At 39.0% G+C, this 27,394-nt stretch overlaps 2 long non-coding RNA genes across 2 annotated transcripts in view; one reads left to right on the top strand and one right to left on the bottom strand.

Moving 5' to 3' along the window:
* LOC110400434 lies at window positions 239-8,438 on the bottom strand. Its single transcript, XR_002439836.1, has 3 exons — window positions 8,332-8,438; window positions 1,264-1,586; window positions 239-320 (listed from the first exon to the last, which is right to left on the bottom strand). It is a non-coding gene; the product is annotated as an uncharacterized LOC110400434 (long non-coding RNA).
* The window catches only part of LOC110400658, a 493,181-nt gene continuing 474,326 nt past the window's right edge, over window positions 8,540-27,394 (top strand). Inside the window, exons 1-3 of the long non-coding RNA XR_002440000.1 lie at window positions 8,540-8,614; window positions 8,965-9,129; window positions 9,230-9,304. This is a non-coding gene — a long non-coding RNA (uncharacterized LOC110400658). The remainder of the gene's footprint in view (window positions 8,615-8,964; window positions 9,130-9,229; window positions 9,305-27,394) is intronic.

Below are 27,394 nucleotides of genomic sequence, written 5' to 3'. Positions count from 1 at the left end.
TAGTCCAACCAAAGGATTATGATGTATATGAGGGAGAAGTCTTTTGTTCCTGTGTGCTCCTCAGATATAAGGAATGGTCTTTTACAGGATATTGGCTGCAGTTTGGAGTTTGTGCTTAGAGAAAGATGAAGATGAGGAGCCCTGAAGAATCTCCAGGTCCTGCTCATTTCTGTAAATATTCACGCACTAGGGATTAGCGCATAGTAATCACTGTGGGATCTTCAGTATCCTCAGCATGGAAGGCACATACATCATGGAGACAGAGAGTGGTCAAGTGCTGAAGTACATATGCAGGGCCTGTAGTTGTGAATTACATATTGCTGCAAAGGAGAAAAAAAAGATCTTAGTGAGATAAAAATGTATTGTGGTAAGAGTTTTGAGAAAGAGAATCCAAAGAAATCTTGATGGAGCAGGCCAGATATCTTCTTCCTCTCCTCCTTCTACTTCCACAGAAATAAGAATGTATGAGAGATGAGTGTTGGGAGGCTGTGGTTTATTACATAAGTAATATTCTTTGCCCCTCAGAGATCTTGTAGGCAGAAGCTTTGTCATTGCTAATGTGTGATAGCTTTGCAAGTGCTCTGGCGGTACACTTGAATTAAAGCCAGAATAAATTTGAAACTAAGATTTGAATGTTATGGAAGGCTCCCCCAAACTCTCATATTTCGGTGGTAAAATATTCAAATGAGGTCATTTCTCTGCTTGTAGTAGGTTTCTATCTGGGCGACAACAGATCCAAAGTAATGTATTGGTGTAACATACAGGTATTGTTGTTTGTGTGCAAGCTGAGCAAGAGCTATATCCCTCTCAGCATTTGCTCTGTAACAATGTGTATGTTTTACCAGAGAGGCAGTATTTTACTGATGTATATACATAACATTTATACATTCTGACTCATTTTCATTTTCTCATAATTTACTGATAATTAAGAAGATATTTCTAGTTCTCCTCTTTTCCTCTGTTATGACTTTACAATGCTTCTAATATTGTCTTTCCATTTTACCCCTACCCTTCTTTGAAAGCAGCCTTAAAGCCAATTCTGTACAATAGGCAGTATCTCAAAATACAGTGTATTCACTCAGCGCTCCCAAATGTGTGATCACTCTTTTCAAAGGTAAAAGGCTACACTGCATTTTCATCCCTTTTTGTTGCTTGTTTGTTTATTTTTATTTCCTTTTTTTGTTGTTGTTTTGTTTTGTTTAAACTACTCTTCTCAGAGGCTTGGGTTTTATTGGGCATTGATGTTAGACAGGAGAAACGTACCTCAAGCAGTGCAGCTAAATGTTGCTGTTTCCAGAAAAGTAATATCCTGAGAATTATTGTGATACATCATAACATAACAAGTACACAAGCTCATCAGACTTCAGTATTATGAATCATGTTGTGGCTCACATATGTTGTGAAGTCCAAGGAGAAGGTACAGGATTATCCTGCCTCTGCGCTCTTCAGAACCATTGAGAAAATGCTGTTTGGATATTCTCAAAGGCATAATCGTGAAGGAACTCTTCCACTCACTCCCCCCAAAAACGTGGTGGTTAGCTATGAATAGTTTTCCTTGTCAGTGTGAAGGAGGTGAAGTCAGAGCACTGCAAAAGAAATGATTAAAGACACATAGCCAAGTCACAGCATCTGTTGACAGCAGCATTCTATAAGGACCTAGCTCAAATTCTTAACCCTGTGGTGGAAGTAAGTCACCTGTATCATGTTTTTTACCTATATCTGGTTTTCACAGCCTTGAGGTAATTTATATCTTACATGCTATTATTTTGCTCTTTCTCCTTCTATAAGCTTTGATACATCATTATGTGCTTTGTTTTGAGTACTTCTGCTGTGCTTGTCTCTTTGTACTGATTTCTTCCCATTTCTGCTGGTTAATGAGGAAAAGGCACCAAACTTCACAGCTCAATCAGTTTGGTTATACAAGAACAATCATGTGCAGTACCGTAAATGTTTCTAATATTTGTCCCTGTCTTGCAGGGATATATTGCAGGATAAAAATCTGTATAGAGCAACAGCACTAGACAAACTTTGAATTGAAAAAAAAAAAGCTTTTATTTTCAAATTTTGTGCTGTATTTTTGGGCATGAAAGCAATCCATTAGTTTCTTATAAACTGTAGCGTGAAATGAGCTTGCATCATGATGATGAAGTGCTTTGATCCCCTGAATTAGCACTATCATGCAAGAGCAGCCTTGCAGACAATGAGAAGTGAATAAGCATAACCAACAAAAACAGGCAAGCCACTAACGCTGCATTTCATCTTTGACTCTGTAAATAAGGCTTCAGTTGATGTCAATGTGAAGACTTTATATACTCAAAAAACAGATTGTGTGTCTAATTAGAGACTGAAGGCTGCAGTAATGTACCGAAGTAAGAGAGAACATTCTCTGGAAAGACCTACAAAAGGCAGACAAAATTTTGTGTTTTGTTTAGGGCAAGATAAACCAATTTAAACCAGATTAAAACAAACAGCACAGTAATAATGCCTATGCTTAAATTGGGTAGGAGTTGATCCCAGATAACTTCTGAACTTTGCAGAACTTCAGTTTCTTCATCATATATTTAGCTGCCTGCCCTGAATGGAATGGAAGTGATGAAACAGACTAACCCACTTGAGAGAAGGAAGTAGCTGCACTTGTGTTTGAGAACTGGAAATCAAAGGGTTTTTCTGACAAGTGAAATTCAGTAAAATATCTGAAGGTATTGAGGGACTGGAGGGATGCCCCAATAATGTCATCTTAATGCTACTCATCATCAGAGACCTATTTTGTTACTGCAGTCAACATCTCTTGCTAGGTGGGTCACTGCATTTAAATACTTTTTTTTTGTGTGACTTTTTCCTCCATGAAGAAATCACCTAACCATCTTGGGGAGAAAGCATAGGTACTTAGAAGTTGGTTTCTTTAAATGAACTGCTCTGTGCATGAAGTATGCAAGTAACTTACTGTGTAGGATGAGTAAATGCATTCATTTTGTAGATAGTATAAAACTACTTATAGGCTGGCAAAAAGGTTAATATTTTATTTTCCCTCTCCATGCGTTAATCTATCTGGGAAGTTTTTCACTAGTTTCCTGCACAGGACTTTTTAAGGATATGAAACTTCCTATGCAAATTGTCTAATTGTATTTTATTAAATAATAGCATATCACCTTGGAACCAAAAAACACAGCAAAAAAGAATCCACCACATTTATGTTATGAATTGTCAAGGTAGTTGATTGTTTAATCTCCAAGAGTCGGTGCGCTCCTACACTACTTGAGTATTGTTCGTCTTTCAATTATGGAAATAATTCTTTATTTCAGACACAGATTTTGGATCTTTTTCAAAGGTTTTTAAATTATTGTTGAACACTGACAGAAGTTATTGAACGTTTTAAAGGCTCTTTCCCAAGCCAAATGGATCTTTTAGGAATGTGATCATGCTATATTGCCTCTTAATTGAAAAAAACTCTGGAAATGGAATATGTATCAAAGGAAGATGTAGGTAACAAAGGAGACATCATTTCCCCTATTCCCCTTGACTCTAGAAGGATTTTCCTTCTTTGGTATTTGGGTAATTGAAAGATTAAGGAACTGTGAGGAGAGGGGAAGATCAGGATAAAGGCTACACCACCCTGAATGCCAGTGAGTGTAACACTGTTCTTGCCTTATTTGCTAAGTGTTCCAACTTTCTGTGCTTATACTAGCAGTTGGAACTTTGTGCTTACAAATGTATTCTAATATGTAGGTCGCTCTTAAAGTAATGCCACCTATTTAGTTCCATGTAAATGACAACAGATACGAAGAGCACAAAAATGCTATCTGATGGAGCAAATTCTCAGCTAAAAAACACTTTTTCAATGTAGCCGCTACTAGTAGCTATGCATTTTTGTCGGTGATGAACAAAAGCCTGCATGCCGCAGTCATAAAGATCTGCATGGCTGTTTGTGACTTTCACGTCGCTGTTGCTGCTGCTGAAACACACCATCCACCACCTCTCTCTGCTCACATCCACTATTTGATCTCCATAAAAGTTCAGCAAATGTTGGTGAATGTCTGTGGATGCTATTTTTTCCACATGGAGGAATTAAATACCTTTGCTACATTCGCACTTCCATGTCAGGCACCATTTTGTCAGACTGCCCCTCTGCTGCCACCTGTCATACAGCAACAAAATATGAAGGAATGTTGGTGGGAAGGTTCAACCCCTAATGTCATACCACCATCATTTGCCTCTGACATTATGGGCCACCATAATAAAATAGGAGGCATTACTTTCAGAGCAGCCCTTGTACATATACTTTCCTATTCTTTTTGCAGGTACTTGGCCTTGTATGTCTCTTGCTCCACTTCTGTGCAGATTTTATAGCAAGAAAAAATTAAGTCCTAATCATTACGAAGCACTAAGGAAGTATGACATAAATACTAATCTAATACACAGAGTTTTTATCCTGTTCCAGAGTGAGTCAGGGTTGTGTCAAGCAAAGCAAGCCTCTTCTTTTGAGAGTTGGTGGTATGTGTTTTCTTTGGTATCTCAGACAGTAATGGATTTGTTTGTAGTCTGTGTCAATTTTAGCCAGTTGGTGTTTCTTGATGGTATTTGAGCTGTGCTTATTCATGTTGATGCAAAGCCAGAGAGATCATTATCTTTCATCTTTCCTTTTCTGTAACAGCTTGCTTAAAAGCTTGCTGTCTGTCCTTCTCATTCCACATAACTAATTGGCATTTCCAGTTCCTCATATCTTGGAGGAGCCAGTTGTTCAGCTTGTACTCACTGAACAGTGAGAAAATCTTGTTGAGAGGCAAAAGTATCAGTGTCTGTTTGTATGTTTATAGAGAGATATTTTTCCTGTTTGTTATGCCAGCTTAAATTCAAAGGATGAAGTGGTTTTATCCCCCCCACTTTTTGTATTGGGAAATTATACAACTCCTTTAGAACCCCACACAAAGGGGGGAAATATAAGTATGAACTGTAACAGTTAAAAGCTGTTGCCAGAGGAGTGGTTTATAGAAACACAGATTTATTTTGTTACCTCCATGGATATCACAGTATTTTCCTTTGCCTTTATCATTTCTGTGATGCTTAGAATAATAAATAATAATGATACTTTGCTCTTATGCAATGCTTTTGTCCGTAGATCTTGGAGAGGTTTAATGAGAAAGAGGTCTTTTTCTTTTTTTCTTTCTTTCTTTCTTTTTTTTTTTTTCCAAAAGAGAGAAACAAAGAGGTGAATTGAATTGTTGAGGGTTATCCAGTGTGGGAACTGGCAGAGAAATTTTTGTGATTTTTTGTTAGAAAAAGATGATACACTGAAACCGAAACCTTTCATGGAAATATTAGCATCCAGGAAATTACACAGTTCCAGAAGGAGATGAAAATGAGAGACACTACAGCACAAGAGCAGCTAAAAGTCTGATGGCAAGGGCACCCAGTATAGACAAGAAAGGCCTCGATTTCACTTTTAGCACTGAAGTGAAAAGAAATTTGAACGTGTTTCTCTCAAGGGAATATTTCCGTCCCTAGACATTGTATGTTGCTAGACATACCTGCCTGTCAGACGTGGTATCACTTTACTCAGGAACACAACTCAATGAACAGTGAATCTAGTGAAGCTTAGCCTTTTAAATAGGTTCCCTGGTTGATCACTGGTGTGGACTGGATTTTCTGGCATTTACTGAGGAGTGAGCTGGTTTTGTAGTTTGCATATCTTTAGTATGCTAGGGTTTTTACAGCTAAGAAAACTCTCCATCCTCTGTGACTGTCTTTTTCATACAACTTCATGGAAGTTCATATTGGATTAAAAATTCCCTTTGAGGAAAGAATGGAGAGCGTGAAAATAGATAAATATAAATGGACTGTAAGGTCTAATGTGATGTATTTTTTCAGGTACCCCACATGGAGTCATCAGAAATTTTGGGTTTTGCCATGATCCTTATATGAGATTTCAGTAACAACTGACGAGAAAGTGTCATTTTTCAGTCCAATATCTCTTCCAGCTGATGACATTGGAGAAGGGATCCTGATTACATGAAGAGAGGGTAGTGGCATCTCGCCAAAGAAAAACTGAAAGTGAAAATCTAGAGCAAAGCCCTCTGGCTGAGTATTTCATATGGTAAATTCATTCAGACTTGAAAGTAAAAAGTGCAGCAGAGCTGTGAAGTTCTTGTTACATTTAATGTAAATAAGCATGAAGACAAGAAAATCTGTTTTGCTCAAAGGAGGCTGGAGTATGTGTCAAGCTTTGGAATGACACTTGGAGGCAGCTTGACTCAGCAGAGTACAAGAAGATAAATAAAAAATAGCAACATTTAAAATAATTTAGATTGAAACTGATTAAGGGCTTTATTTCTGAGCATGTTCTTTGAAGAAGTGTTGGCAGTCTCACGTAAGAGAGAGCTGGGAGGTAGTTCCACAGATCAGTCAGAGAGGCAGCCTTTGAGCACCATTTTATGCTGAGCTGGAGTCAGAAATGCAAAGAAAAGGAAAAGAGAGAGCTTTGGCAGTAGAGAGAAAGGAGCCAGAATCCTGAGGACGTTGTGAGTCGTAGCGTGCTGCAGTGGGTAGGACAGTTGTTGTCCTCCTATCTTGTGACTGGGAGGGCAGCAGTAGGACAAAACGGGATGTGAATGCACGGCTCATAAAGACATGGTTTGTATGTAGGCAGTGTCCAACCAGGTGATGTGGAGTTTTGTTTAGAGCAGGCATGTCCAGCTTGCAGGCCACATGTGGCCCTGGACAGCTAGTAATGTGGTCCCACAAGATTGTAAGCTTTTAACATTATTATGTGATTTTTAGTGGTATGTTTTGTGAGTTAATCCTGTGTAGCTCGAGCACAGACTGTGTAGGTGACACTGGGATGCTGTGGAGGGGAGGACTAACTCTGCCTCTCATGTCCACCACACTCACTCAGTGAAATCGAAACCCACATGTACTGCACTTTACATGCTCTTGTACCACTTGATGAGCAAAGTGCACTGATTGCCAATACTGGTATTTTAACCTACCTACATGTGTGTCTGTGTACCTGTGAAGATGCAAATTTCTTGATATTAAGCAGGTATGTGTGTTTTCTTATTTAATTATTAAACTTGAGCTTGTGGTGTTTTGTAAAATAGTAAATTGATACATTCACTGTGAATGAAATATTCAGAATAATATTTTATATGTGGCCCAAGACAATTTTTCATCACTCAGTGCGGCCCAGGCAAGCCAAAAGGTTGGACACTCGTGGTTTAGAGACTGCTGCAGTTGTTCTTGAAGATCTGGTTTAACTGTCAGAAAAAGAGTGAGCTCTGATCCTTTAGGGCCCTCACATTTCCTCAATAGTGTATTTGCCATTAGAGCACGGGATGTAGATGGGGAAGAAAAGGACAGGAGGAAAGAAACAAGGTAGTAGACAGGAAAGGGAAGGAAATTAGAGGATGCATTAGCTAAATTTCAGGTTGTGTGGGCCTGATCTGTTCTGTGTGCATGCAGCAGTGCCCTGTGCTTCCTGGCTGTCTTAGTTCGCACAAGAGATATGTTATACCAGTTACCATGTTCTCATAGTCTAGTTGATGAGAAGTGTTGGTGGATGTGGTCTGCCGTAAGTTAATATGTGTCCAGTCTTATAAATCATTTTAATAGCAGGCCCCTATCACAGGAAAGCACTGCTAAGCCCTTTGTGCCTTCTTGAAATCTTTCCTATTACCTTGGTCAGTAATAAATTGGCCAAGATTCGCAGGCAGTATAACAGCCTCCATGACTGTGTCTGTGAACCTCATTATACTTTTTTTCCTTGTACTGAAAGTCCACCTCTTCTTAATCTTTGCTTTATATGTATAAATAAATTCCTATCATGGGAGAGTATTATACAAGTTTTGAAAAAAAAAATGTGCTGCTGCATTAATCAAAGGAATATTGTGCTGAAGGAAAAGTCAAGCCTAATAACTTCTCAGCGATCAGTGACAGGAAAGCTGCTTTCAGATAGTTGCATGGTTTCTTCAACACTAATTAAGAGACTCAGTACCTTTTAAAATATGATAAAAGGTGGGGGAGAGGGAGGAGAAGCCCTGAGTATGCTGTACCGGGGTATAAAAACAGGTCTGCCACATGTGAGAAGCTCTAGCTAGAAGCACTCTTGTCTTTAAGGCTGCTTTTTGATTAGCAATACACGTGATTCCTAGTAAGTCAAAATCCTAAGCTGGTTATCAGACATCAGTCCATTTTTCTTCCCTGGCCAGATAGGGAAGGCTGCACTTGGTTATGAAGTGGCTGTGCCCATCTGCAAGATCAAGCCATCCTAGTAGCATCTGACTGTTACACTTGGGACCTAAACTGTAATTCACTAGAATCTACCCAAGTTTGACTGACCTGAGTTATAAATTATAATAGAAAACCGAGGAAGTTGTTTTTTGTTTCATACTGCTGGTAGTGGTGCTGCTGCTGCTCAGCACTGTCAGTGGGTTGCAGACAGCAGTGCTGGCTGCCCAGGGAGGGATGCTGAATGTGCAGAATAGAAGGGAAGTTTTGTGAGGACAGGTGATGTCATTGTGCCATCAATGTGATGTCTTTCTCTAGGCCTGACTCGGCTGCATCCAAGCAGCAGCCAGAGGAATGATCTCTGATTCAGTTCTCACCAAACCTTCCTGCTGGGGTATGTGATCTCATCTGCTCATAAAAAATGCCAACTGTAATCACCTTGTATATCTTGGAGTAAAAACTGTATGCAGTCCTGAGTATTCTCTATGCTTGATGTTATCAGAAAACTCTTGTGAGAGAAATGTCCACATAGCACCCCCTGTCTATCCCCCTGTGGTTCATTCTCAAAGGAACTGAAAGATAGAATTACGCATGATATTCTGAGCTCTGCTAGGAAAAAAATCATGAATGGTTTGGGTTGGTGACCTGCTAGGGAAGCTAGTCCAGTGGCCTCCACCATCATGGAGCTCTTCTCTTGTTTGTTACTTAAATGAGATTTCACGTGCTGTGTCCCTGGTTCTTCAGCATGGTAGTTCTGTCTCAGAAAAGTGGAAGAGGTGCTTGGCATTTATCATGGCTACACTGTGAGAAACGGCAATGGAACGCCAAACCACAGCTGAACAGGATACTATGTAACAAAGCAACCCTACCTCAGAGGAGTTGGTCTGCAAGGAAGAGGCAAGGGTGGTGGTGAGTGGGCTTTAAGATGACCTACAGTCAGAATTAGGAATGTACCTGAGAGATAACTGTCAAATAATCTTCTTACCACTAACTTTGTTGTCATTCATAGGTCTCCTGTATTCCATACTTGTTTCCAGAAAATCCAGAGTTTTCAACATGCAAACAAAGGAATTCCAGAATGAAAGTGAGACATTTTTCTTTCTCTTTCACATAGATAGACACACTTCAGTAACTAATAGTTCAAAGAGTAGGCAAGTAATTTCATCAGCAAGAAAGTGAAAGTAAAATTCTTCCTTTGCCTTAACTGGTACAGTGGCTTGTATCTGGTAATTGGTGATTTGTTATGAGTTTGGCAGTGCTCTTCCTCATTTTGCTCTCAAAGTCCATATTTGCAACTGAGAATGCTTCTGGGGATTGTTGATTGTTTTTCTTCTCTTTTTTTTTTTTTTGTTTTGTTTAAACAGCCATATTACAACAAAATTTATTTGGTTTTGACTTTTTTTAAATTTTTTTTATGGTGAACATTTGGCTGAAAACCTCTGAGCTGTTCCAAGCAGAAAGCTTTGTCAGCACTATTGCGTAGTGAAGCTGAGCTTGGGCCTGCTCATCTGTTGCTGCCTACCGTGCTTGTTGTCCTGGCAAAAAAGTAAAATTGCAGATTCTAAGCTCTTTCAAATTCTTGCTTGTGCACCAAAATCATCAAATTGACTGAAATTGTGTTTCATTGTGCCTGTGTTTTGTGAGGAGAGGGAGGTTGTCTTGCTTTGCTTTTTTTGACTGGTTTTGAATTAGTAAGTAATGTTCTCTGTATTCCAACTTTGCCCAGCAGCAAGGCAAAGCATGGCTTTTAGAATTAAAACTATGGTATTCATTAACATGATTTCAGCTACCAGGACTGGGCTTTAAGACTAAATACTAAAAAATCAAGATACTTGCAGCACAACAGGGAGCAAAGACAGTGCTAGAAAGATCTGCACATCATTTGTCTTGACAGTATGACCATTGTCCGGTGTTTTGAGCAGGTAGCTACCGCCCAGAGTTGGAGATGTCACACTGTGTGGCATTTTTACAGCAAAAGAAGAAACTGGAGATGCTGATTTTGATGTGTAGGTAGGGAAGAGGCCTCAGGAGATCATCAGATGCTGAAAAATGCTGAAAGCCCGCATACAGTCCCGGCCTGGGGAGCCCAGAGCCTCCCACTGAGAATGTGACTAAATAGTGGAAAGCCAGCCCCAGTCTTTGGAAGAAGAGGATGTAGAGGAGTATCCATAAAGTTAAATGCCAGGAAATCTCACTTTGTATCTTCAGGCAAGCAAGACTGTCTGCCTAAGTTTTTTAAACCGAGCTTTGGAGGTATGTCGTCTCCCTTAATTTTAGGACCCAATTCTTGTGGCAGTGATCTAAGACTGTTGTAACCAACAGATTCTTGATAGGAGTACTCACTTGCCTGGTATGACTTTTGTCCTCTTTCTTCTGTTAGGACAAAAAAAAAAAGTGTATTTGCTTTGGATGAACTTACCCAGAGGAGATTTTCAACCCCTAAATGTAATGGAAGAAAATAGAATTAAATCCAGCATAAAGTCTTTAATTAGTGTTGGCATTTGGAGGCTTTCGAATAATAGGTCATATTCACTGAGAGGGTGAAAAATAATAAATATTGTCAGGTGTTCACTCCAGTTCAAATATTTTCCCTGGGTATTTTAGTACTAGCATTTTTTTCAGAGGTAAGCTGAAGCTTGCAAATCATCTAGAGTTTACTGTTAGTGTGCCCAAACAGTAACTGTAGGAAGAAGAGTATAGCAATAATTATAACTCCCTTTTCCATGTTTAGTGTTACAAGCTCTTTGTGGTATCTTTTACATTTCACGTAGAGTTTATTTGGAAATATTTTAGCTTTCAAGATCTGTAGCTGCAAGAGGTCTATAAAAACTTTGGCCAGAATAAAATCCTTTATTTTCCATGTCATTGACCTAAAGGTCATTCCTCTGCCATAGAGAAATAAATGAAGCAGACTTCAAATCTTCAGCTTTCCATTTGATTAAAATGTAGTGTCTGAGATGTAAAGTTCTAGCCGTGCTGTGCCATTAGGTAAATGTTCATGAACTGCAATAGTGGATCCTGATAGAAAGTTTTAAATGTGAAATGTCCAGTACTTGTGTGTGCTGGTTTTCAAATATGGCTCTGCAATGTACATTGTTACAGAAATATTGTTTTAGAAGGATGAGTAATATGATTGCTGCTTACTTGTTAGATGTAATAGGTTCCAGAGGGACTACTTAAAGTTAAGCTCATTTTTAATTGCTTTTGCTGGTCGAGCGTATTCTCAGGTCTGAAACTGCACATGAGATATTGTTCAGTTCATAATGGCTGTAGTACTTTCCTGTAGCTCCCCTTTAGATACTGAAAAAAGGGGGAGGACTCTTTATCAGGGTCTGTGGTGACAGAGCAAGGGGAGGTGGTTTCAAGCTTGAAGAGGGTAGATTTAGGTTAGATATAAGGAAAAAGTCTTTTGCAGTGAGGGTGGTGAGGCACTAGCACAGGTTGCCCAGCGGTGTGGTGGGTGCCCCCTCCCTGGAGACTCTCAGGGCCAATCTGGATCAGGCTTTGGGCAACCTGATGGAGCTGTAGATGTCCCTGTTAATTGCAGGGGAGCTGGAGTATATGACCTAATTAAAGGTCCTTTCCAACTCTAAGAATTCTATGATTCTATGAAGTTGCTGCATTTATTCTTCATTGTGACAATCCAAAAAGCTAACATGAGTTACAAAAAGTTTCTGCCTTAAGGTTCTTTTTTTTCTGATAAATGTAATAGTCAGAAGTTACATACTGTGTGATCTCTAGGTCTTGCCAGCTAAAATTCTATGGGTAATCAATCAGTGGTTTTGTCCCAGTTATTAATAAAGGGCAGGCCATGCTAATACGTGTTTACATCTATCTTACAGTTTTAAGCAGAGACGAGAGGTTTTCAAAGGATACTGAAACTAATCTTTCCCTGCCATCACTTTAAGTGATTTTTCCATGCCAGTTATGTATGAAATGCCCTGTAAGTGTGACTATGCTGGTAGTTTTCTACTGCCTCTGTTCACTAGAGCCTTGTTCTGCTTATAAAAAATACTTCACCTCCAGGACTGGCAAATTGACTCTTGACTGGTTATTTTCAAATGGGCTTTTTATGCAGCTAGGTTTTGATTGAATTCAAAGATAAAAAAAAAAAAAAAAAAAAAAAAAAAGCAAACAGGAAAATCAGGAAAACCTTCAAATACCACAATATTCTGTTTCTGTCCTGTTCTGGGCACTGTCAGCTACCAAAATTCCTGCAAATGTCAAATTCCAGGGGATTACTAACAGGGGCAATCCAATTAGTGCTGCACTTTCAGCTTTGCAGTCTCACCTGAGTTTTTTTGGGACCTGTTTCATGACAGTAGAAGTGTTGAGCCTCTATAGTAGAAAAGCTCCCAACTCAGCAGGAGATTAACTGGTGACTCAATGCTGTGTTCCACCAGCTCCGTTTTCTCAGGTGGAAGAATGCAGATTCTTGGTCATCTCTGTTGGGCCTTCTGGGAGTCTGCTCTGGAGTCTTTCCAAAGTACAGGGAGTCATTTGCTATAGCTGAATCCTCCAGCCACTAGGGATCGTGCTGAGCTCTGTTAAAATGAAGTCAGCCTCACATCCCAGGGAGAATTTCTTGAGTTGCTGCCCATGCTAACATTTGTCCCCTATAATGGCTGTCATTTCAGGTAAATGGCAGAGAAAACCTTTGGTTTATTGCTGGATGATATTAAGCTGCAGATAAGTCACTTTCTTGCAGAGTAGCTCTGAAGTATCTATGTGTTCTGAATTATGCTTGATCATTTTGGTGACAAAAATAAAATTGTACTGCTTTTTATTTGTCAACCTTGCAGATTCAGCACAGCTGTGGATGAGTGAGCTGGAGTCTATTCTGCTCGCAGGTGGCTCACAGAATCATTAACTATTTGCTGTTTTCATTGAGAACAATTAACTATTTCCCTATCTTTATTGTTGTGGCTAATACATAAGCCTGAAAGACTCGGCTGGAGTCCCAGAAAACCGTTTCAATTTTTCAGTACTGGCAATTAGGAAAAACATCTTATCTTACTTCTAAATTGAGCAAGGTTGATGTGAAAGACAGAAAATAAACATACACTGCTACTTCACAAAGTCACCTTAGAAAGTCTAATCATCTTTTAATTTGGAGCAGTGCCTTTGGAGGGCAGCAGGCAGCACTTTACGGTGCAGTAAAGGGTAATACCCTTTCATCAATTAGAGTTTGACTCTAAAAATTCAATGTTTTTGTGAAGCCAAGAAATGAAGTAAAGAACAGAAATTCTCCATGTCAGTAATCTGTATTCCTTCTCCTTTCAGGATAAGGAAAAATGCTTGTAAAAATACAATTTACTCTCATGCATAGGTGTTGTGTCGCTGAATGGAATGAAAGTATTTTTTTGAAAGTGTGTTTTGTTCCAAATGGCTTAACTGGTTGGCAAAGGATAAATCAATGACAAGAGGTTCTTATAAGCAACTTGCATAACTGTATCCTGCACTTCGCAGTGTATCTGCAATTCTAATGGATTGCATTACTGATGAATTACTCCACCTTAAAACTTAGCCTCTGCCAAGATTGTGGTGGTGACTTTGGCTTTCTGGGTACCAAGGAGACAAGTGCAAATAGGAAATAAAATTCAGGTATAGACTATTGAAAACATTGCAAAGCAGTAGAGGGACAAAGAACAGACGCACACTAAAATTCCTAACTATTAAAAATGGTAATTTCTGGGCATCTGCTAGTTAGGCGCATATAGGAATATCTGTAGGTGCCCTGAAATGGCATAGGTTTCTTTCGGATAAAGCATGGGATTAACTGTTAATTTTTTAAATCTTGTTATTTAATGTTGTTAAGAATTATGAAGAGGTAAATTTCCTTTTCAGGTTTCCTTGATATACTTCAGTCTTGTCCTGCAGACTATGTCTTATTTTAATTTTTTATATTAAAGCCCCTATTAGTTTTTTTCTGTGAGAGTGACTTAATTTGAGTTTCTTCTGAGTACCAGCTCTGAATGCTCTCATGGCACCTGTGCTCAATGCATTCTGTATGGGGATCCCTTTTCAGGTGTACGTGCTTTCCAACTTGTTGTAATTCCCGTTTCAGATCATAAGGAAAATTAACTCTTCCTGCTTGTCTCCACATTCTCAGCAGATCTGTGAGGCAGACAGTGATTTGGTATCTTCTTTTTACCTACTCTGGAAAACTGTTTTCTTGAAGCTTACTTAAGTGCTTCAGCTGAGAGAAGCACCAGCAGTTGAATTGCTGTAGTTCTTCATTGACAGTAGACTTATTACTTGTGGTAATTGTACACCATTGGCTGTAGCATATTGTTTGCAGATACACTACTTGTGATAGTTGTGACTAACGCTGACACTGCACTAATATTGGATTTTCCTTTTCATTCTTATCTCGTGTTGCACAGTGACCCAAAGCTGAATTTATATTTAGAACAAAATCCAGAATTTTGTTTCTTCTTGAGGCCTCTGGCTTGAGAAGTCATTTGTTGATAAGAGTACTTTGGAGGACTTTTCAAAATTGAAATGAGGCATTTTTGTAGATATGAAAAGCATCCTCGGTTACATTGGAAAAGAGTAGTTATTTATTACAGGGATAAGCATTTGTCATAAACCAACCTTTTGAATGATAGCAGTTAGGAAGAAGCTTTTTCTGTGGAAAAATAGTGCTCTAGTTTCCCCCATCACCTTGTTTGAAGCACATGGCTATGGTCTCTGGCAGAGATCAACAGAATTCTACCGGGGGACGGCAGTCCTTAGTTCCCTGAGTCAGAAACAGCTTGAGCCTTTGCCCTGTAGTTGAGATACTCAGAAACATTTTGTGAGTGTGATCTGTTGAAAAAGTATTTGTAGAAACTCCACGTTTTTGTCTATGTGGAAAAGCAAACTGCTGTTTGGATTTCTAACTGAAGGCCAGGGTTTTATGAATATCTTTTATGTATTTTGGCTGAAACCAGTTAGATCATCTCCAGGTGGGGCTGGGCACCCAAGTGAGGTCCCTGGCTAAACTTGATCATCCGTCTCAACAAGCAAGTTCTGATTCACAGCAAGCACTGCCTGTAAGAGCAGGATGGCTTCTTATCAACTGCCATGCATGCTCACAGGCTGTAGAACTTTTTGTTCTCAGCTGCACAGCAATAAATCTGTACATTGCCTTTAGATTAATAAAATCACTGTTGGATTGCTGTCACACATGAACATGATCCTCTGTGTCCTCAAATGAGGTTTTTCTCCTCTGGTGAGTTGCCAGGCTCCTGTTCTCATTGGTCAATCTCTTCTGACAGGGAAAATATCTCAAGAGACTTTTCAACTTCTTGCAAAGTAGGGGTGAAATAAGTGCTGTATACCTGAAAATGCATCTGAAAGACTGGGTCCAGTGGGAGAAGCTAGTACTTGTAAAAGTATGAGTTGCTGGGAAGCTAATAATTGACTCAGTGTAGTATTGTAGAGTGGGCTTTTCAGTAAATTTAAGAATGTTCTGTGTTGCAGAGCATTTCCATCTGTTCCATTTTGGACCACTGGTACTCTTTTCCCCTGTACTTGACATCTGGGAATACCACTGAGTCTTTCTGACATTTTCTTTATCATCAGGGACCACTGAGAGTTTTGTTTGAAAGGCAAATGGGAGTTGTAGGATTTTACAGTGAAGCATTTTGACTCAGAGGTAAAACAATACTTATCTGCTGGAGATATAAGATTTCTTAATTTTCAATCATGATTTTCTTGGTTTTGTCTCAGTTTTATTACCCTGCAACATCAGTTTGGTAAGCAGACAGCAAATAACATTAAAAACATTACAACATATTGAGTTCTTTTTTTGCCTTTCTTGCCAAGTGTGTTTCACAGTTGAACAGAAAAATCATCTGTATGAAGAGAAGAAATAGCTAGAGTTAAACCTCGGGATCACAATTTTGAACAAATTTTGACTGATTATGAAAATTGATGAGATCGTTCTGTGGTCTTTTCTATGGATGACATGTTCAGTGAGTGTATTTCTTCTAAAGTTTGCCAACAATTGAAATATGAGCTACTTAAAATGTCCAGTAAGTATATCTGATACAGATATATCTATGTATATTTCTTAATCTGTTTATTTATTTTTTTTAAAAGTGTCCTGGACTCCTAGACCTTGAATGCCTTTACTTACATAAAGTAACCTGAGGCACTGATCCTGAAGGAACAATCTATATAGATAATGGATTTCATGAGTACCTTTGTGGTGTTCAATTATAGATTAACATTAACCAATGGATATACTGAAGTGCTGTATGTAATTTTGGTGGGTTTGGATAATTCTGTATTTTTGTCCATCAGTAGCAATGGCAATAACAGTAATTTATTTAGCAATGTGTCACCTGTAGGAGTGCAGTCTTTGATGATGTTATAATTTATTCATTTCTCAGTTCAAAATTTGAGTCACTTTAAGTATAATTGATGGAATTTCTTCTAGAACTTCTGCCATTTGCTCTTCATCTTGTTTGCTCTGGACTCCTGTCTCAGAGAGATGCGACCTGTCCAGCAGAGATGTTACCCTGATGCAGGTTCAAAAGTTTTGCAAGAGTGCTCTTGGTCTCCAAGTTTTTATCTTGTTCCCTTAATCTACAGTACTTTTATTTTCACTATATGGTAATTGTGCAGGCTTCCAAGCACTCTGCTTTGTGGGGCTGGCATTGCATCTTCCTTTGTTTATCCCAACATGAATATAGCCCCGGTTCAGTGAAATTGAGAAATGTTCTAGCCCTGTAGACACACTAGGAAATCCTGGCAACATAAAAACACTTTTCCTCTGATCTCTAGTTTGAGAAATAAGTGGAAGTCTTTGAATTTTGTTTGATTGATCTCTTCATTAGCACTAATTTAATTTTCTTATTGCATTGGTCATAGAATTGATCTTAATTCAAGAAATGTCTCCATAATACTGTTGCTTCATACAAATACTCAGTAGTGCATGCATGTTCATGGAGGGCTATACAATTTCTGCATTTTGTATATGAATTATGAAGAATTGTACTGTTGTTTTGTGCCAACTTAGAGGTTTAAATAGGTGGAATTATCAATTACATATCTTAAATATTTATACTTAAAAATACTCAGTGATGGAAACTATCTGATGTGTAATTGTAGGAAAATCTACCTTCTGTTGTTTCCCAAAAGGATGGTAGGGGTCATATTATAAAGCACACATAACTCCCAATGACTTCATCTGGAGCTGCAAATGCTCAGCACTTTGTAATGTAATCAGCCCTCTGTCTCTTGATAATTATACCCTTGTGGTTTTATTGTCTTAATTTTTCCATAATATAATCCAAACTATATTATCCTATTAGGAGAATCGTTTTTAACTCCAACAAGCAGCCTGCCCCTGTCTGTTTACCAGAAACAAAGCAGTAACTGTTCTGCCTATTTCAATATTAAAGGAGATAATTCAGTCTGTAAAATGGGGAGATTGAGCTAGTTCAGTTAAAAATAAGCACATTAAATCTTGAATGGAAACATGTTTTATGCTTTTGTTCCTTCATTATTCATTTTACATATCTTGGCTATCTCTAGCAGATGGGGAGAGAAAGGCTGTTTCAGAGAACAATTAGAGCACCTACCTCAGGTCTCTGTTTGGAATAAGTTCTTATCACAAGCTATGAGACATAGCCTTGGAGTTGAGAAGGGTGCACATACTCTTGTAGGTTTGTTCAGGATGGGGGAAGGATGACATTAAAGAGGAGCTACTATTGCTTAAAAAGTGTTTCTGCTTTATAATACACAATGAATTACCAGTCAGGCATAATGCAGATTTGAGCTAATGGGTACTCTCTTCACAAGTATAAACACAGCTGCATTGTCAGAACTTTGGGTTGTCCCACACTCTTGTGAACAAAAACTCAAAAACTAAGGAGTGTGTTACAGTGCAGTATTTTTCTTTCCCAACTCCATGATTAAGTCCTTTCTGTTACTTCAGAGCCAGGTGGTTTGAAGCATTTTGTACAATTTCTATCTGTATCCTGTTGAGTTAAAATTGAAAAGAGAAGTGATATTTATGAGGTCAGAACTTAGCCAATTGAAAATTTGTTAAGGCGAAAGCATTGTTTTTAGCAGTAGAAGCTCCATAACGTGATATGCAGCACAGAGCGTATGTTCAGGTTTTCAGGTGTTCAGAAGGGCTGTGAATGAAGGTCTTTCACACATGTCTGAATAGCCAGGAAGCCACTGAAGCTTCTGCTAGCTGCTGTGAATTTTGAGAAATACTCCCCAGGTGAACTTTCTTTTTACTTCTGTGTGTTCATGATAACATAAATCCCTGCTTATGGAGCTGAAACCTTTGGCATATTCATGCGTGCCACTCACAGAATGGCATGTATGTGCTGCTTTTGTTTTATGCTGGTAGGGATGTTTGATGGAGTGGAGACAGAATCTTCAAAATACTTTCATTCTCAGGGAAAACAAGTCGGCCTTCAAGCTCAATATCTTCCCTTTTTTTTTTTTTTTAATATTATTCCCTTTCCCTCTCCCTACTTCTTTAAGCTTGATAGAAAGGCAGATTGATGGACGTGAAGATAAGGCAAGTGTAACAATCATGAATTTCTTTAAAAGATGTTATTGCTGTGAACTCATGGTAGATGGCAGGTACGTCTGGGCTGAGGATGGTTCATGTTTATTTACTCTGCTTGGTACTCATCAGTGCAAAGGAAAACAGATTACAGCTGAGGTCCTCTGTATTTCTGTCTGTCAGAATGAGAGTGATGGCAGCTAACCCATGATGAAATGCCTCTTGCATAATGAAATATCTATGGTGAGAATCCCTTAATTATATCCTTGCCTAGGCTGTGGCACCTTCCTGAAATTAATCCTCTGTTCAGCTATGCCTGGTGCAACAGCAAGTATGTGAATGCTGGAAGTTGCTATCAAAGTGCTTCCATGTCATCATGCTCTTGTTCTCACTCTTACAGTCAGATGAAGAGGGAAAGCACTGCTCTGTTTTAGAGAAGGTATGCCTTTGTTGATAGTTGCTGTTTGGTGATGAAACAGATCACAAAATGATTGCTCCCACACAGTCTCCGCTGTGAGGAGAAGGAGTCAGTGAGCAGTTTGAAACTTTAAATACTTTGGGGCATATTCTGTGGAGAACTAATCCAAGCCTCCTCCAGCTGTCATTTAGACCCACCAGCTGATGTGCAGTTTTTTGCTACTCTTCAGGAGGCATCTCAGTGGCAGGTAGACAGATGACTCTTGCCAAGTAATAGTATCTTTCAATAAGCTCTTTGTTTGGTTTTTTTTGATGTGAAATAGTTAAGCAGTCCTGATCTTTTGGCTTTGGATGTTTCTGTAAAACAAGAAACAGCCTATACTACTCAGACAAGCCTATGAATGAGAAACTGAATGTCTGCTGCTGAAAACTCTCTACTTGCACTGGCTGTCTGTTGTCTATCTCTGGAGAAAATAATGTAAAGGTAAAGCTGTTGCCTTAGACAAAGAACTTTTGAAACTTATTTTGCAAACTGCTCACAGAAATCTTTAAAAACATTCTTAAAAATCGTTTGAAGCATGGATGACATTTGAATTTGTTCTGTATATAATTTAAGCATACATATTTCAGCTGCAGACTGTAGCCAGCATTGCACAGATTACTTGTCAGTCTACATTTTTTTCAGACATCTCAGCCCCTACAAGCAGGGCTAGGACTTGAAATGCAAAAACTTTTTCATACTTGCAAAGGTGCTAAAATCACAAGCAGGCCATCATATTGTGGGTTAGACACGTGGTGTTGAGATTTAACACCTGAAAACCTGTTTCTGTGCGTACACCTGGAACTTGGCTTGAATTCTTGTGGCTTTGTTTTTCTCAGAGGTCAGTGTCCTGACAATGGTAGACTGCCCTGGGTTCTGCCTGTTATGTGGCCAAAATAACTACTCTGACTTCATTTTACAAACCAAAATCTGTGTGTCTCTGCAACATATTTACATGACTCCACTTGGTTTTCTAGATTGCTGTTGTCGTTTTTAATAATCTTCATCTGCCTCAAATTTACTTCTATATAGGAGTGTAGCAAAAGCATGTGCACCACTGAAAGTTTAAAGCTATAGCTAATGAGGGCCACATGAAAACTTGTGCATAAGCTGCTGAACAGAAAATTTCACCTTCAGAGTCCAGGATCAAAAGTGCAATGGAAATCATTGCTCTGATGTCTCTATTGAAAAGACAGTATCATTAGTACATTTTTTTAAGTGCTATTTCTCTCTAGTGTGCATTACCATTAAAAGTTCCAGTACTAAAATCTACATCACTTTCCTTTTGAAATGAAGGTTCATTCAGTGCCTTCCCTGGGTGCTTGAACTATGAATGATTGGCTCTGCATGAAGCACTTTGTAACCCTCCCGCTGGAGGAAGCCATATAAAAATAAATGTTACCATCAGGTATATCTTGCATACTGTAGCTATGTGTAATTACCCAGTCTGGGATTCACTATTCTGCTGACCCTGAATTCACCAATGTGCTTTGTGCAGGTTTTGTGGCAGTTTAAACAAATGTAGTTTCAAAGGATTACAGAAATTACAATTGTTATTTCTGTTATCTAAGATAGAACAATAGGCAACTACAATTTAATACATCCAATGCTATTAAAGTATGTCCTTCTTTGAAGGACAGTCACTTAAAGGTCTGTCCTTTCAAGGTTATTAACTCATCATTTTCAGATTATGCTCTATGGATCCCTGGAGGTCTATCATCTGTTTCTAAGAGATCTGAGAAAGGTAATTAAGAAAGGCAAGGATATTATTAATATATTGACTTTGGGGGATCTGCACGGAAATACTTATGGGTCTGCAAATCAAAAGAAAAAAACTGAAACGCACTGAACTGGAGTTTCTAGGGAATACATGGATATGCTCTGTATTTTTTCAGGTCATTTTAGTAGGAAATGTTTAATCTCTCTCAACAGATTTCAAATTCTCATAGTTTAGAGGCAGCTTAAGGGCAGTTGTATTAAAAGGGCATATTAACTTGTATAATTTTTACAGAAAACACTGGTTAACTGAAAGACTAGCATGGGAAGTCACACTGGTTTCTGTTATTGATGAAGACCAATTCATTAGCAATATTCTCTAAAACTGTTTTGCAAACAGTTTATCAGGAAGGTAGTCAATGTGCCTATGGTAAGGATGAGTAAGGGGAAGAAAGAAGCAGCGCTGTATGCTCATCTGACAGAAATCTGCATAGCTTTTATGGAGGGTTTCAGTGAAGTATACAAATACACACTAGCAGGACTTGACCTCCAGGACAACTGGGATTTTTTTTGTTTCTGGTTGTGTTTTGATGATCTTAGGAAAGGACAGGTTTCGGAAACCTTGGTTGCTGCTGTGTACTGGAGAAGGACACAGGAAAGTATCATAAGATTCCTGACCTTGGTCATGATCTATGTTGTTGGCTAGGTCCAAAGCAGTTTCCCGTGAAGGAAATGCTGACAGTGCAATTCCTAGTGATTCCTGAGAATGGCCTTGTTATTTTTGTAGCTGGTATAAAAGCACCTGTATTCAGTGTCTTATGTGTATGTTCCCTGGGTGCCGAGGTGAAAACAGTGTGGCTGCAGTTGCTGACTTCACCAGCTACTTCACAAAAAGCACAGTTCATGTTAATGGATGGCAGAAATTGTCTGGACCTGTGCAAAACAACATCCAAATCAGCATCTGTCTGGTCTCCTGTTGTGGCCTGGGAAAGTCGTAGACAGAAGTGCAGTACAAATAGGTACTAACTGTTCCCAGATTTTAAAGACATCCCTTCCCCACTCCCCCACACCCCTGCCAATTTAAGCTCTTTGTTCATGTGAGGCTGAGGAGTTTGTGTAGCTCCAGAGCGTTCTTTACTGTTGCAGCCGAATGCTTCTCAGCTTTTTCCTCTTTGTATTTGCTGTTCTCTATAAGGCAAATTTACCAAGAAGCTCAGCTGAAGCTGAGAGAAGCTCCTCTGACTTAGAAAAAGCCTCTGAATAAATTATCCACTCTGAAAGAATAATGCATATTCTACCTAAGAGCCAGAAAAGTGAAACAACAAATATTCTTAAAATTGTTCCTAAGAACCTGGGCTCCCTGAAGGAAAATGAAGCTTCTGGAACAAGATTCAGAGAATCCATTTTAGGAACCTGCCTCTCTTTAGTAACTCTGTGTGGAAGTCAGGTATCAAATGGAATTTAACTGCACCACTGACTAAAGATGAATGGTGTGAATCCTCCTCAGCACCTTTCAAGAGGCTGAGCAGTGCAGGTGTAGCGCATGGCGGCTCTGGCTGGGTTGAGAACTGCATGGACAGAGCACAGATAGATGCACAGCTGTGTGCAAATCCAGAGCAGAACTAGTGTTTCCCATTGTAGATGTTCTGGTCAGCAATTAAATGGATAACATTTTTCAATTTTTAATTGTTTCTGGATGATTATAGTTTCTTCTAATTCCCTGTCCCTTGGTGTACCTTTCCTGAAAGCAAGGGCACATTCCAGCTCTCACGTACACTCAGCACTGTCTCACCTGCATAGGCAGTGTAAAAGAGCTGTGACATTTCACTAATTCCTTTCTGTTGCTTACAACATATATGTAGCTGGATCCAAACTTGTTTAGATGTTGATTTTTAAAAAATATTTATTTTCACAAATCAGTAAATGTACTGTGGAACACAAGTGCTTGTGGACACTTGGTGAAATTCCTAACTTTTTTATATAGGAAACACTGCAGCCCACGGATTAATGGGATTCTTGGTGTGTCCCTGAAAATGAGCAGTTTATTTGTGGACGCAAAGCAAAACCACTGATTTTGAAAACCATATATTAAGATACTGAAAACAGGGTCTCTATTTTGGGCTGATTAGAAGCCTGTCTCATGGAAGGCTGGTTATTGCCAAATGTCATGGGAATGACTTAAATATGTTGCTGAAATATCTGTACTGTGAGATCCTTTATGATAAAGTCTCAGATAAATAGGAAATACCTCAAACATGCATCTTGGGTAAGCCAAACAAATTTTAGATGGAAATGAATGGAAATTAATTCAGGGTGTAGACTTAAATCCAGCCTCTAGGGACACAGTAATTGTGCCTTTTAGAAAATGGTCTCCTGCTCTTTGCATTTTAACTGTCTATAATTACTTTTGTGGTTTGCTGGTTGTTGAGGAGCTTGACAAGCTGGGAATTGGCTGATTCAGTGTTGCCGTTATTTACAGTGCTTTTGCCAAGTCATAAAGTCAGAAATAAGAGGCTTTGTTCTGACAAAACTAATCCATTGGTATGGCCAGACACTGCGTTTTCCATTTAACTTAGTGCTACTACTTAAAACTATTTTGGCCAAAATTTAGGTTGGCAGGAATTGTCAGAACACCACCAAAATTGGTATAGATAAGCTAAGGGTGTTTTCCTCTGTCCCTGTCTTTTTTTTTTTTTTTCACTTCCATTTTTTTCCTCGCAATGGGCTGTGCAAAGCTGATTATGACGAGGGCATTCTGTAGACATAGCTGACTTTTGTTGCTTCAGTGAGGCTATTCTTACACTGCCAAAGGGATGGGGGAAAGAAAGATAGTCCTTCGATGGTGTTGAAAATGCCAGGTAGCCCCAAGGTTTCAGAGGTTGTTGGATTTGCTCAATTCATAAATGGAACAGTATTGCCTGCTGCTCATTTAGTTCTGTTTCCTTGAATCTGCCAGTACTGTCCAGCTCCACCAGTAGCTGCCTTTAGGCAAGTATGAAAGGCTAAGTGTGATATGCTGTTGTGCTACTAACGTCAAGGATTGCTGAATAACCGTCATGAGTCATAGTCTAGGGATGTGCTGTGTGAAGTGCTCAGGGATACCGTGACATTGTGTTACACAAATACTAATTGTTATTATTCTTTCTTAAAACATCAGGGCATGTTTCTGTTCCTCATTCTGCAGGTCTTAGTGTCTTTGTACAATTAAGCTCTGACCTAATCAGGTTTATATTTGAATTAGAAATGAGCAAATATCTAAATCTTTACACTGAAAATTTCCCTATTTCATGTAACCATGGATGCGTTGAAAACAGTCTTTTGCAATGACTCTAGCACCAGCAATCTTGAAGTGCTTTATACTTGCTGCAAAGTAAGCATGTAACAACTTATCCTATCATCATAGCATTATGAATGTGTGAGAAACCTACATGGTAAGAAACAGCATGTTGCTGAACTGCAAACTCAATGCGTGAAACTTGAAGTCAAGATATGGCCAGGGAGTTTTTCTGATAAATTGCCTGATCTTCTAACATGAAGTTTATACATTACCATGAAGTGTAAATTCTTCTGACTTTACAATTTTGCAGTGAAAATTAAAAATTGGAAAAAAAGTAATTTCAGGTTTAAGTCTTCCAGAGTGAGTTGAGTCGTGTGGAATATGTTTGACTCAAATTGTCATGCCCATCATATTTGGATAACTGTTCACTCTAGAAATAAAAGTTGTGTTTAATCCAGAGATGGCGCACAGGGAAAGCTAAACTCTATGAGAGGAAAGGGTGAAATTCCAATAACGTACCTCCATGAATTGGAAGGGAATCATTGCCTTTTTAAAAAAAGAGTTAGTTTGCCAAGGAGGGATCCAGGCCAGCACAGTTAGGACTGGAGCTGGAACCAGGATGTGGGCTCCAAATTGACACATGAGAACAGAAGCTAGAGACAAACCAAAGGTCTGGAGCTGGATGTGGAGCAGAAAGATGAAAGCTTAAGAGGATCAGTGGAGAGTAAGGATGGACCAACTGAAAGGTAGAAACATTGAGGTAATTTGAAATTAAATCTCAATCAGAAGATATCCATTTATTAATGCTGTATTGTTATATGAACCAACCACTCCCTGTACTGATTTTAGATGAGCAAAAAGATTTCCATGGTGCAGCTACCATTAGCACAGCTAAAATTTTTGTGGAAAAGAAGTGTTTAGGAACAAATTTAATTTGATCGGTATTTAAATAAACCACAATTTAATCTAAGACTCAGGGATCTTAGACTGAAGCACAGATTACCTCTGTGAATATTTGATCTACATTTTCTCAGTGAAATAAAGCTCTGTTCATGCAGCTATGAAACATTATTAGGTTGTAATCACACACAGAGTGGTCTTTGTTATAGAGTACTGTTAATTACAAATACTGTGCAATTTGCAGGCCATCTATTCTGGCTAATTATGATGTCACTTGCACACCTGTGTCTGAGAGTATTTTCCTTTCTAACTAGTACTCATTCTTTTGACTCAGCAAGGATCTTCTCTTTATGGTGGAAATAGCTCATTTGTTGTCTCCATGGGTATAGAATAAGATAGAAGTGAAAACTTGGAAAACAGCCAGCAATTGAAGCAAGCGGTAAGCCTGAAGTGACTGTGTGGGCCTATGCAGTACATGCCTTGAATGTAATGTGAATAAAAACTAGGCTTAAGACAGGCCTGTCTGCTGCTGTGCTTTCTGCTCAATGCGGTACATGTTAATTAGAGCTTTAGCACAACTTCTCAGGAAACACAATTTTCTCGCAAAGAAAGAGAAATCAGGAGAGGGAGAAATTTGATGCTGGAAATAAGGTGCTATGAACAAGTAACAGCAACAGTGGGCTTAGTTTACTAAGCTGGACTGGAAATTGTTGCAGCTTTATTTTGTTTTTGTAGAGGAAACCTGTGTGTCAGCTTCTGGCAGTGACAGAGATGCTGGGAATTGGCATGTGAGGATAATGTGATAATACACAGGCACTAGGGAGTACGTGTACACAAAAATGCATCTCAGCCGGGCAGAAGGCCATGCTGTGATTTCAGTAAAAAGCTATGACAGGAAATCAATAGCTGTCAGAAGGCCTTACAGTAAAGCAACAGCATTATCTGCACTTCCTTCATTCTGCCTCTCCATTTCCTCCTTTCCTCTCTTCATAAAGATACAGAGCTGCATGATCTCGTGTTTGAGTTTTGTTAACTCTGTTCCTTGGAGTACCTCAAGCAGTGAGGCAATTCAGGGAATACAAAGCACCTCCAAGCTATGCTGGAGGGACGGAGGATAGGGATGTCACACAGGCTATTGAGTTTATTGACAAGCTCTGATTACCTTGCAGGCAGTCTGTGTGCACTGCAGTCTCCTACACAGTTCCTTCATCACAACTGTGTTTTGTTCTTTAGAAAAACTTCTCACTGCATCTTAGTGTGGCCTTCGCTTAGGTGTGCATTTTCTGACGCGTGGATTCACAGTAAGCCCATCTTACAGGCTACCATGTAGGGCAGGATGATCTAGCCACTTAGTCCCAGATTATGGAGTTTACATTAGGGGCTGGCTTTGCAGAGCTTAAAAGACATGCACTGCAAAGTCTTCCAAATGCCTTTTTTTATTCTTCTACCTTTATCTAAAAAGATAGTATAAGAATTGTTAATGAAAAGTAAAGCAAAGAGTAAACTGTTCAGTATTAGCTGATTTTCTATTTCAATTATGATATCATCTCTGTATTTTGTATATACACGTACAATAGGTACACAGGTAGTGTTGCATATGCTTTTGGTTATACATTACATGGTTTCTTGATGTTTGTATGATTAATCACTCTGTGCAAATATGCTCAGTCAGCCTGCAGAACCTGAAGCATGATGCAGGGTGGGAAAGACTGTTTCTTGAATGCCCTCTTAAGGAGAATATGAAATCACTTCAAATGGGGGCACAGTGAAGCTGCATCAAATCACACAGAACAGTTTCATTTGCACACTGGACATTGAAATGTGGAAAAGAGAATGGCTGGCAGGTGAAACTCCTGCTTTCCTTATTAATCTGTATTTTCTGTCCATATGCAGGTTCTTGTCCATATGCATGGTTTTATTTCTATGAAAAAAAAATGTTTCTAGGCCCACTGGAAAGGAATACTGTTTTAAGTCAGATGCGCTCTTGAGGCAGAGTGGTCCACCAGTGGCATTCAAATGTGAGACTCTTGTTTAGAGATATGGAAGATGGAACACTGTGAAAGGAATGTTTGGATGAGAGCAGAATCAGTGAGAGTGGTGAGTCTGTTGCCTGACTGGTGAGCAAGGTGTGATTGGGATTTTTTTCTTGCTTTCTCTCTCTTTCTTTCAGAGATGATATATCTTGTAGGTGAAATTATCAAGCCAGGAACTTCCTAGAGTGTTTTTGTTCTTTACTGTATCCATATGCTTGGATGTGTGCAAAAGCATTTTGGAATCAGGAGATCTTTTCTATGTTGTTGTATGG

The sequence above is a fragment of the Numida meleagris genome, chromosome 5, assembly GCF_002078875.1.
Source record: "Numida meleagris isolate 19003 breed g44 Domestic line chromosome 5, NumMel1.0, whole genome shotgun sequence".
In the NCBI taxonomy this organism is placed as follows: domain Eukaryota; kingdom Metazoa; phylum Chordata; class Aves; order Galliformes; family Numididae; genus Numida; species Numida meleagris.
The sequence above is the reverse complement of the archived record's forward strand: the minus strand, read 5'-3'. Positions and strand labels throughout refer to the sequence as shown.